Source organism: Pelobates fuscus, chromosome 1, assembly GCF_036172605.1.
Source record: "Pelobates fuscus isolate aPelFus1 chromosome 1, aPelFus1.pri, whole genome shotgun sequence".
Taxonomy (NCBI): Eukaryota; Metazoa; Chordata; class Amphibia; order Anura; family Pelobatidae; genus Pelobates; species Pelobates fuscus.
The window spans coordinates 264,356,866-264,369,889 of record NC_086317.1 but is presented as its reverse complement, the minus strand read 5'-3'; the positions used below and the strand labels follow the sequence as shown (position 1 = coordinate 264,369,889).

Below are 13,024 nucleotides of genomic sequence, written 5' to 3'. Positions count from 1 at the left end.
GCTCTGCCAGCCCCTTCCCCCCTCTCCCCCCCCACTGAACTGCCAATGCCACTGGACCACCAGGGAAGGAGAGCCCCCCTCCCTGCCATGTATCAAGCAGGGAGGGGGGACGAAAAAAAAAATATATAATATTAAATATTAAAAATAATAATAATTTAAAAAAAATAACAATATAACAAAAAATTAAAATAATAATTAATAAAATAAATAATAATAGAACAAAACAAATGATTAAAATAATAATTAATAAAATAACAATAATCAAAATGCCCACCCCCCACCAACACATACTGCATCACACACACTCACACTTCATTCATATACATACACTGCACTCGCACTCATACACACACTGCACTCATACACACACAGCACTCATACACACACTGCACTCATACATACACACACACACTGCAATTATACACACACACACACTGCAATTATACACACACACACTGCATTCATACACACACACTGCACTCATACACACACACTGCACTCATACACCCACACTGCACTCATACACACACGCACTGCACTCATACTCATACACACACACACTGCACACATACACACACTGCACTCATACGCACACACTGCATTCATACACACACACTGCATTCATTATATACACACACTGTAAATAAATATTCAATTAATATAATTTTTTTAGGATCTAATTTTATTTAGAAATTTACCAGTAGCTGCTGCATTTCCCACCCTAGTCTTATACTCGAGTCAATACGTTTTCCCAGTTTTTTGGGGTAAATTAGGGGCCTCGGCTTATATTCGGGTCGGCTTATACTCGAGTATATACGGTATAAATTTGTTTGTCTAGATCAGGTGTCAGCAACCTATGGCCAGGGCCGCCATCAGGGGGTGACAACCATAACGGTTGTCACGGGCCCGGTGGCCCTGGGGGGCTCGGGCCCCACGTGTGGGGCCCATCGGGTGGTCCACACACTTAGGGCCACACGATGGGCCCCCTCCTTCAGGGACCCGGTCAGCGCTGTGGCTGTGGTATAGCGCGACCGGGCTCCTTTAAAAAAAAAAAAAAAAAAAAGCAGCCGCAAGTGCTGCTGGGAGGAAGTGGTCACGCCCAGCCGTGAAGAGGGAGAGCCAGGCAGTGAAGAGGGAGCCGCGCCGACTCCTATTATCCCCAGCCACCCTCCTGCAAAGAAAAGGTCAGTGTCAGTGTCTGTATTATGGCAATTTACATTGCCATAATACAGACTGGGGGCTGTGGGGGCTGTGGGGGCTGCAGAGCGTTTACTTACCTCTCCTGCAGCTCCTGTCAGCTCCCTTCTCCTCCGCGCCGGTCCCTTCAGCACCTCTGTCAGCTCCCAGTGTAAGTCTCCCAGCTCACTCCGCACGGGAGAAACGCCCGCCCAGCAGTGAAGAGGGAGAGCCAGGCAGTGAAGAGAGAGCCGCGCCGACTCACATCATCCCCAGCCACCCTCCTGCAAAGAAAAGGTAAGAGACAGGAGGGTGGCTGGAAAATGAGCTGTATGTATGTCTGTATGTATGCATGTATGTGTATGTATGTCTGTCTGTGTATGTATGTATGTCTCTGTCTGTCTGTCTGTATGCATGTATGTGTATGTATGTCTGTGTGTGTATGTATGCATGTGTGTGTCTGTCTGTGTATGTATGTATGCCTCTGTCTGTCTGTATGCATGTATGTGTATGTATGCCTGTGTGTGTGTCTGTATGCATGTGTGTGTGTCTGTATGTCTGTCTGTGTATGTATGTCTCTGTTTGTCTGTATGCATGTATGTATGTATGTCTGTGTGTGTGTCTGTTTGCATGTGTGTCTGTATGCATGTATGTGTGTCTGTATGCATGTGTATGTATGTCTGTCTGTCTATGTATGTATGTCTGTGTGTGTGTCTGTCTGTCTGTCTGTCTGCCTGTATGCATGCATTCATATGTCTGTCTGTCTGTATGTATATGTCTGTATGCATGTCTGTCTGTATGTATGTCTGTATGTCTATGTATGTCTATGTATGTCTGTCTGGATGCATGCATGTCTGTGTGTATGTCTGTGTGTATGTCTATGTATGTCTGTCTGACTGCATGCATGTATGTCTATGTATGTATGTCTGTCTGTGTATGTCTGCATGCATGTCTGTATGCATATATGTCTATGTATGTATATATGTATGTCTGTATGTCATTATATATGTATATATGTACGTCTGTATGTCAGTATGAATGTATGTCTGCATATCATTATGAACGTGTGTATGGATGTCTGTATGCATGTATGTCTGTATATATGCATGTACGTCAGTCTGTATGTATGTCTGTATGCCATTATGAATGTATGTGTGTATGGATGTCAGTGTCTGTATGTCTATCAGTATGTATGTATGAATGTATGTGTGTGTATGTATGTATGAATGTGTGTATATGCATGTATGTATGTATGTCGGTGTCTGTATGTATGTATGTATGTGTCTTTATGTCCTCATGCATGTGTGTCTGTATGTATGTTAGTATGTGTCTGTCTGTCACTATGTATGCCTGTGTGTATGTCTCAGTATGTGTGTGTCTGTATGTATGCCTGTATGCATGTGTGTCTGATTCAGTAGGTGTGTCTCTTGGTATGTATCTGTGTCCTTTTGTATCAGTGTGTGTGTTTGTGTCTGTGTGTGTGTGTGTGTGTGTGTATTCCTGTGGGCGGTATTTGGAGGCGGACCCAGTGGGCAGTATTTGGAGGCGGCGAGTTAGGGGACCCAAAATTTCTGGTGGCGGCCCTGCCTATGGCACTCAAAATGTTTTAGCACGGCACTCAAGGCTGCTAAAGCCAAATAAGCTCTAGCTTATCAGGAGTCCCACTGGGACTTCAGATATTTGCTACTACAACCCAAGCGGTGATTGCAGGTGGTGAGGGATATTCCTCAAATGACATATTATGGCACTTAGAGAAAGTGATCTCAGATCACCTCCTCACAGACCTTGTGAATGGGAATCTGTACGGGTGTAAAGCAGCCTGCAACAGCTATTGCAGCTCCTGCCATTGGCCTGTATCACACCTGCTAGGTCCCCACTGGAGCTGCAGGAGAAGCTCATACAAATATTACAAACAGCCCACACACACACAGTCACCACACACAACACATACACGCACACAATTCCACATGCAGAATCTCACACTAGAACAAACAACCCCACACGTAGGCAACACCAAAAACACACAATGTGACATATCATCCAGACACCAAATTCCACAAGCAACTCCCATACACAGCTCACAAACGTAGGTATTGTACAGAATACTACAAACTACTCACGAACCTATACAATAGCCACATGCACACAAGTACAATGTTCCAAAGCAACTGTAGCATCCATAAATAACACAAGCACATTACAGTAACATATACACCTCAATTTTAAAAATTAGGACCAGCACGCCAAGGGACTTAAAGATCTTGTTTTGGCACAGCACTCCTAAAAGGTTGCCTATTCCTGGTCTAGATCATCCTGATTCAAAAAAAAAAAAAAAAAACATACAAAAAAACAAACAAACAAACAAACCTATTTGAACATTATTTTTTTGGTTTCTTTTGGCATGGAACATATTGGGTTAAACAAGGAATTGTTTATTTGCCAAGAGGAAGAGGAGGTCAGGGTGTGATTGATATAAAAGGAATAATTGCTTCCTTTCAGTTACACATTATACAAAGATTATTATATTTCCCAGATTATTATTATTAGCATTTTCTTGAACAACCACTGATTTTAGAATCTACTGAATATTCATCTACTTCATTCAAAATTTGTATTAATTTACTTATTGTGAATAATATGACAACAAATTGGACATTTTATAGATTTTTAAGTTTTTTTGTTGGAAGGAGTCGGATTTTAGGATTTATATGAGTGTGTGTTGTCGCCAAATATGTAGGTGAGTTAAAGCAACCCTTCCTTTTTGTTTTGAGATGTTAAATTGTGTTTTATGGCACATCTGCCTGCATTGGCACTTCTTTGCCATCTGTTTTACTTTCTCCCCATGCAGATGAAACAAGGAGATTCTGGTTTGCTGTAAAATGTGAAACATTTCATAACGGTTATCAGTTGCATTAACAAAAACATAATATATCCACGGATACAATTCAAAATATTACTTACAATTTGAGAAATTGCCAGATAGTCTGTGGAGAGCATATTTGTCTTTACTATATATTCAGGATGTCACAAACCCACAAACCCCCCCTCCTAAATATCCAGGGGATAATTTTCTATGGGGCAGTTGCTGTGAATGCCTATGTGAACTAAATTAATTCTCACTAGGGAGTGCTATCCCAACGAAATTAGCACACTGTCAATCGACCTCAGAGTCTGGAATCCAAGGCTCTGTTTAAGGTGAGCACAACCATTACCACCAATATTATATTTATATTTTATACAGTACTACACATCTGGTTTATCTCTTTCTTGTTCTATATCCCTGGAGGAATATCGTTTGGGACAAGGGGTGTGTTGCTGCCCAAAAAGCAAAAAGGATTTACTTACAGAGCCAATACCACATAGGCTCAAGTCCATGTGAGTGGTTCTAGTCACTTATTACTATCACTCATCCCTATTTTGAAAACCATCTGCACAATATTTTATTTTTTCCGTATGTATATTCAAGTGTATACTTTCCAGACTGTCACTGTACTGAAGGGGTGAGTGTACCCCCATTTCATTCACATTGTCATAGCGCTCCACTTGTTGGTATAAAGTCTATACCATTCTCTTGTAGTATTTGTATTTTACTGTGGACAAAGGGTATTCCACTTTTTGTGTTGAGCTGCTTCTTTTGTTTGGTCACTTTAGAGTATCACTCACTATCCCTGTAAAAAGATAGTTTTTTTTTGTGTTAAATTAATTCTCGTTTCACATTGTTGACAGCCTTTGTTCACAAAATGAATACTTTTTTTTTAAAATTGTTTTGCTATGGGTAGAAACCATTGTATTGTTTATTGATTTTTTTTGTTTCAGAAGGTTTTTTGAATGTATTTTTTTTTGTGTGGAAATTTTTGACTTTATTTTGCCATCCGATATAAGAAAAATGCATTTTTTTTTAATATACAAGTACAAAGCATATTTGTCATTTATAAAAGTAGGAAGACTAAGATAAATACTAATGTGGTAATGGATGGTCTACTGAAACTATAATGTAATTATTACTAGCTAATTCAAAATTTGGAATCTTTAAAAAAATAAAAAAAAATTGTAAGTATAATAGTGTATGGAGGTTTTATACAAGACACAGGATGATCTTTTTTAAATTCTCATCCTTATTTGTTTTTAATATTCATTCTCTCTCTTCCAATTGTTATCTTTTTGTCAACATATTAATTCTACCCATTTTAATATCTATGTATGTATTCATATGATCACATTTCCTTACACTCTATCAAACAAACAATATACCATGTTTTCCACATGTAAATATATATATATATCACCCAACATGACTATTTGCCGATCAATCTGTCCCAAATCCCACTTTGCACTGTTATCCCCCTATCCTGATGGGCAAATCTCTCCTATTTCCTTGTTTCCTGCACATTTGTTGTGTGTGCTTTTTTCCTGTGATCATTGCATTTAAAAGAAAAATAAATCAACTCCAGTCTGTACTGTCCCTTTAATTAACATTGCACATTTAACGTATTATCACCAACAATACACTGTGTGGTTATAATATATAGGGAGTGAGAATACATTAACAACATAATGGATTTTTAGAAAAAAATACTATAAGTCTAATAGGTGCATAAAGGAGTTAACTACGTACCATACGTTGGTTTTCAAGGTTACCACTGTAGTAGGTTAAGTTTGCTAAAGTGTAGCATTCTGTCAAACATCTGAATATTTCCCACTCACATCCTGTAGTGCTGTAGAATATTTTAGTAACGCTGTATGATTCTTTAAAATTCATATAGTCATTTCTTTCTGTGATTCTCTCTGCCTGCATGAACTGTACACTTTACCCAGTGCATGCTACTGCAGTTAGACTCAAACAGGATGTTTTATTTTCTGAAAACAATAAAGCCATGTGACATTTTTGTTACTCCCAGATTATGAAGTGTTGGGAGGTGTGTAGTGTGTTGTTTTTTTCCCCCCACTGAGGCGTGTCTTTCATCTCCAGTTCTCCTCCCTGTAGCTGAAATTAAAACACTAGCCAAAACCCAGTCAGGTCCTCATGCTTTGGGACAGGCATGATTTGTTTCCATTTTACTTGCTTGTACCAGGAAATCTGAAAAGAAGCTGCCAAGTGTTATTAAATATCACCAGGTGAGTGTTTATTGTGTATGCTTTGGATTTATCGTGTCTTGTCAAAACAGTGGTTGTTAACCCTTTAAGAACCAATGATATTTGATGCTGGTCATCACTGCCCGCTCCAATAACAAACAGTATAACAGAATGTTCTCCTTTCTTATCGCTGACAATTGTCTAAATACCGGCTGCCTTTAAATTAGTGGGACTTTCTGTTTTGATACAGGATCTTTAAAGGCTAGGGGTTATTTCATAGAAATGCATGCAATGCTATGGAACAGGACATTTACAACATATTAATCACAAATCTAGCACTTAGTATATTTTGTTACATACCTGCTGAAAATATGTAATAGAGAAATAGGTTCGATTTAACCCCTTAAGGACACATGACATGTGTGACATGTCATGATTCCCTTTTATTCCAGGAGTTTGGTCCTTAAGGGGTTAAAGGAGTGTAAAGAGTTTATTTTAGATTCCTTTTCTTATATTCCTAGCATGTTTTACTTTATATATATATATATATATATATATATATATATATATATTTTTTTTTATTCTTTATTTTGGTGTGCATAGAAATTACAAACTTGCCGTAACTGCCACAACAGCAGGTACCCGCGGTTCTGGGATAGCAGACATAAGTTACAACTGCACAATTTTTATATATAACCTACAAGCTTGGTTCCAGGTGAAGTAGTAGCTATGTCAGTGAACAGGTAACATGCAGCGTAGAAGAGTAAACAAGAACATGTATGCAATCTGACATTAAAATGAAATGATTGTAGACATGTACAAGCTCAGGTGTCTGACATAATGATATTTGCCCTAATTCTTGCTAGTGTCACGTCCTAGGCCCTGAGTCTTGCTATAAGGTTAGGTCAAGTAGGAGCATGAATAAAACAAGAAGTAATGCAAGGTAAACTGTGGTACAGATGATTGAGCGTAAACAGGCTGAATTCTAGTACCTAGCCTCTGCTTTGTATATTCCACTGGGACTTCCCTGCCCCTTACTGCTAATAGCTATACATGTGCGGGCAGGTAGGTAGGTTAGGTGATGCCCAGGCCCGTACTAGGAATATTTACTTAAACATATAAAAAAAAAATAATAATAATAATTTTAAATACATAGAACAGGCCCATGTGGTCTTAGGTCACGTCCTCGAGGACATCAGTGTCCTTCAGATTTAGCAACTCGGTTAGGGACATGCAAGTAGTACGGAGTAACTTTAACGCTGTGTAAAACATGCTAGGTTTAACATTTGTGTGAGAGTAGGTAACGTTCCCTTATACAGAGCTTTACACTTAAAACATATTAGAAGGAATACATGCTGAGCTACAATAGCAGGCATTATAAGCGTGTTATCCCATATAAATGGATAGTACACCTGTTAGTGTATCGCACTAGGAGAAATAGACAGTTAAGAGAAAAGACATATTATTAGGGACCGGTTTGTCTCACAATTTAAGATGCCAATATTAGTTACTGTCCAATATGTGTGTTGCGAGCTGTAGAGAGAAATGCCTCACTGGGAGAGTCAAAAACATAAGCTTGGAGGGTATATAAGTCACTGAGTCCCCGTATATCCATGCTTGTCGCTTAAAGTAGGTCTTGCACCATTTATACCCGCGGGTTAGTGACACAGTAGCGCAGGCAGTTGACGGTGGCCACATGGATAGCAGCTTAGTGTGGCTGGGGACCAGTCTTGTGGCGTGATTCTTGTGTCAGCCGATGCCGGCGCTCGGAGGACTGTTGAAGCTGGTGCGGTGGGATGCTATGATGTTGCCAGCCACTCTGTGCGGCGCTGGAGGTGTTTGCTGCGACAAGATCAGAGTCCCATTCCGGTAGAGCGGATCTGTTAGCGTGGGGGATTCTGTGTGAGGCGACGTACTGCAGGTGGCTGTGTTGCCTCCGGGGTATGCCCGTGCGAGGGTCTGCCTCATGCTGGCGTCGGTTGAGGTGTTGCGGTGTGGTCCGCTTGGGGTCCCTCAGCCGTGTCCGGTCCTTGATTGGCCCTGCTTGCCGTGGTTGTCGCTCAGGTAGGTTTAATTTCTCTGGACCCTTGCGTGGATGGGTTGCCGCCAATGGCGGTGTTAGTTGCTTGGGCTTTCGAGTTCTTTCAGTGTGCCGTCCCCGGCGCCATTTGCAAGCCCCGATTGCAGGAGGAGGCGTGCGCTTGTGCCTGGGGTTCGCCTGTTCCATAGTAGCGATGTTGTGTGCCTTGGTCCTCTACTCCCGGATAGCTATTGTCCTCCAGAACCTGGTGAATAGTTCATCCAGCCTGGCCTCGAGGTCAGTTTGCTCCATGCCCTGAGCACACGTGGTGGCGGCCATGTTGCCTGGTTGCGCTGCTTCTCGCTGCCCGTTGGATTCTACCCCTAGGGCCCGGGCAGGGAGTTTTCCCCTCAGGGTTGGACCGGGATGATCCCCGCCGGTCCAGGGGGGGGAGTAGGGCATTTGACATCTCTCCCCGATTTCACCATCAGTAGGCCGCGGCTGTCCATCTTGGGCTCCCGGTCACCAAAGCGTTCAATTCAGATATCGGGATGATCACCAGGTCACTCCTGAAGCAGGTAGTGCACCCCAGATTGCTTAGTTTTTCGAGTTTGGCGAATATCTGTATGAGATTGGCAAGTAAGGCAGGAGCCCGGCTTACATGCGTCTGCTCAGTTTGCTAGCTTGGTTGCTAGCTTGGCCCTGCCCCCGTTTTACTTATATTTTAAATCCATTCTTGAAAAACTGGGGCATTGCTTTATAGATATGTGCAATGTTCCTGTGTATTTCTAAAATGATGCATGTAATTAGGACTGCCCAGGAACCACTATCCTTAAAAATAATGTGACTTTTTGTATTTCACCAAATCATGTGACTTTGACTTTATTTGAAGAGGAAGCTTGCTGTCGGGGAATAATTTCACCTTTGTCTCTAGTGAGCAATGCTGGTACAGGAAAAAAAATAATAACATTTTATGAACGTACCTTTGTAAGCTCTCTAAATAAAGTGGTTCATAACTCATGGATTGGGACTCAAAATTACATTGGAACAGGCAAACTATATTCACCTAGCGTTAGACAAAGGCTCACAGTAAATTGCTGATTTTCCAGGTGAAGATCCTTTTTATGTAAGGAAAAATCAGACTGTATTGCTAACTATTTAGTTCCTCCGCCTTTCGTTATATAGTCCCCCAGTTTGATCTAAAAAAATTATTAAAGCATTTTACTTACCTTTTTCTAGTGCCAAGGCTCCCTTGCTGCTGCTTCTCTCCTCCTCCTGCGACATTGTGGAGGAGGCATGGCCTCCTCATGGGCACCATGTACATATCAAAGCTTCTCTATAGGAATAGGTGGATGTGTTCCTAGGGGGCAATGTAAACCGTGCCTTTTCTCTGAAAAAATTAAAATGCCTGAAGGGAATGATTATACTCACCCGAACTTCTACACTAAGCTGTAGTTGTTCTGGTGACTTTAGTTTCCCTTTCAGTCTGGTCTGAGATTTCCATGTCAAATGTGTAATCCAGGAATAGATTAGTTTATAGCGAAAATTGCTGCCTAGGAATACTTCTAGTAGGAGTCACTCAGACATCCACTAGATGTCCTAGTTTACTACATGTAAAGTATACAGCAGCATGGAGGTGCTGAATGTTCCCTATAGAAACTCATTGATTATATGCATTTCTGTGAGGAGTGGCCCAATAAAGTTCCCCTCCCTTCTAATTTTATTTTTAGTAAGATGTGGTAAACATTTGACTTCTATCTTGAAAAATTTATGCCTTGGGGGTTGGGGGAAGGTGTAGTTAGATCTGTATGTCAAAAGCTCAAGTCTGGCCTGACTATGGCAAATAAAGTATATGTTTCTAATAAAAATGAAGAGTTTAAGATATTGGTTTCATCTGTCTCTCTGATGCTAATTATGTTTTATTGAAAATAGGTATTCATTATCTACTTAATATTGTAGGCCTACTACTTCATAACTTTGATTTTGTTTCAGAGTGCTTGTCGTGCAGCAATATAAAGGTTAGATGAAACTGTTTAATGCATTGTAAGAATTGTGGAAGTCCGAATGCTGTGCAAGTGACATCAGATCACCTTATTGTGTCTGCTTCCAGGCTATTCTTGCAGAACTTGTTTTTTGCTAGCTGTCTGTAGACAGAATGTGCAATGAATGGATTAGCAATGCAACTTTCACACAGGACTCAGTGTTTGTTAGGACTGCAGTGAAAGAATTCAGGAATCTATCATGCTTACAGAGTTTATCTGAAGGTCTGTTTGCACAAGTTGTACATTACATTTCTGTAACCCAACCAAGGACAGCACATGCGCCTGGGACAACATACAGCTGGGTGAGTGGAGTATTCTATCTTTAGCATTCTGCTTTGTGGAATATATGCAAAGATTTAGCAGGGAAATGAATGTAAAGCCTTGTACAGACAGAAACCCATTTTTAGGGTCATATATGAAGGTGTTCATTATTTTGTCTCTCTGTCAAAAACCACAAAAAACTCCTTTCATTAAAGGCCCACTCTAGGCACCCAGATGACTTCAGCTTAATGAAGTGGTCTGGGTGCCAGGTACCTCTAGGATTAACCCTTTTTTTTTATAAACATAGCAGTTTCAGAGAAACTGCTATGTTTATAATGAGGGTTAATCCAGCCTCCAAATCCTCTAGTGGCTGTCTCATTGACAGCCGCTAGAGGCGCTTGCGTGCTTCTCACTGTGAAAATCACAGTGAGAGCACGCAAGCGTCCATAGGAAAGCATTGTAAATGCTTTCCTATGCGACCGGCTGAATGCGAGCGCGGCTCCTGCCGCGCATGCGCATTCAGCCGATGACGTCGCGATCAAGATGGAGAGGAGGAGGAAAGCTCCCCGCCCGGCGCTGGAAAAAGAGGTAAGTTTAACCCCTTCCTCTCTCCAGAGCCCGGCGGGAGGGGGTCCCTGAGGGTGGGGGCACCCTCAGGGTACTCTAGTGCCAGGAAAACGAGTATGTTTTCCTGGCACTAGAGTGGTCCTTTAAGTCTTGCTCATTCACCGACTTGCACACATCATGTTGTGGTAGAATATTTGTTGTGGTACTGTTATTCATGCTGGTTTCATATTCGTCACTGATCACTTCATAAAATTCCATTTCTAGATCCTAGTATTCATTTAAATGAGAACAGTATGAACACAGATATGTCAGCTATTAGAGTATACCTGACCTGTACTGGATAACTATTGTTATATGATTACTTCTAATAATGAAACAGGGGTTGGGTAGGCCACCATATTTAAGTCCTGGGTAAATATGCCACCCAGCAGGGCTAAAAGGGGACAAGTCTCAGATCACTGGGAGAGAGAGAGGGAAGGTTGATAGGATACCTTAGAATTCCGTAAAATCAACACAAAGCTGGATATCCGTTTTGATCTTAATCTCTTATTACCCTTAACTAGCCATCTGTTCCAATGAATACAGTGGGTGTCTAGAGTATATTTTATGTACATATCACAGACAGTTATGCCCTTTTTAAAATATGTGTATAGTCTCATTGGAGTGCCTTACAGCATGACAAATACCCAAATATGCAAGGGAGTGCTGTCTCCGCTTCTCACACTTCCTGTGGTCCATTTTATAAAAATGTTATTTTTCTAATTAAATCAGATAAGTATCGATAAGTTATAGCTGAAAAGATTACTGTAACCGGAAAACCTGTTCCTCCCTTTCTGAGATAGTCGATTGCCAAGTTGAGCATGAATTAGCTGCTTTAAGAAGTGGCAAAACGTGTATTTGTATAAGTATACATTCGTATTTGACACTGAGCGAGCAGCACATAATTTAAAGAAACACTATAGCATTAGGAAAACCTTGTATTCCTAACACTGTAGTGTCCTGCTACCTATTGTGGCAGCTATTTGAGGGTTTAAAGAGTGAGCATAACTTGCCTCTCAGCTCTTGCCGTGCTAGTCTCCACCTCTTTGACTAAGATCATCCTAGGGACACTTGAAAATCTACTGTGCACCATACTACATTAATAAAATGCACTCTATGAGACCATCTGACTGAAATAGTGGAGCTTAACTCTGCTATTGGAGCCCGATGGGCCCCTGATCGCGCAGCGGCGGGGTCGCGTTACTTAGCTGGCAGGCACCACGGTCGCAGGGGTCCACATGGCAGCCAGGCTCGCTGGAGTGACAGGCCCGGCTGCAGCTGCGAGCCCTGCGACCGTGGTAGTTCCGCCACTGACTACAGGCATGTGAACCCTGCAATAAAAAAAGCGCCATTCCTGCAAATCGACATTGTTTTCAGGTGCAGGGTTAAAACTATGGAAACATGGCATCCGGACCACTTCATTGATAGAAAGTGGTCTGAGTGCCTGTAGTGTTCTTTAAATCTGATAGCTGGACCAACTGTGAGTAAGAGCAAAGTGTTCTTTTGTGGTTCCATTTACTGTATGTAGCACAGACAAAGAGATCTCCACATTTTAAAGCTTGCCATAACTCTCCATGGTTGGCAATGTTGCCGCTTAATCTCAGAATAGAGGTAAGTTTAGCGATGTGGCTTTCATAATTGTATTTTACTTTTGGCCTTCACAAACACATTTGTTTAAATACAAGGGATGACTAAACAATGTTGAAAGAACAATTCTTAAACCAACTTTGATACATTATATAGCTAGTGCATTAGTAGCCAATATCCATTCCGGTGAACTTGTTGAAGGATTAGTGTTAATATATAGAAGCTCTAGTACAATTCTTACCTCTCTTGTATTATTGAT

The 13,024-nt window shown here is 41.2% G+C and overlaps 1 protein-coding gene across 8 annotated transcripts in view; it reads left to right on the top strand.

Annotated features, from left to right (window-relative positions):
• RPH3AL (rabphilin 3A like (without C2 domains)) overlaps window positions 1-13,024 on the top strand; it is a 320,103-nt gene that overhangs the window by 61,905 nt on the left and 245,174 nt on the right. For 5 of the 8 annotated variants that reach the window (XM_063457059.1, XM_063457045.1, XM_063457037.1 and 2 more), the window contains exon 1: window positions 6,149-6,291. The exons of 2 other annotated variants lie outside the window; for them this stretch is intronic. The gene's annotated coding sequence lies outside the window, so the exon portion shown is untranslated. Of the gene's footprint in view, window positions 1-6,148; window positions 6,292-10,543; window positions 10,614-13,024 lie in introns of those variants that run through there. One more of the 8 variants, XM_063457022.1, reaches the window with a different exon arrangement.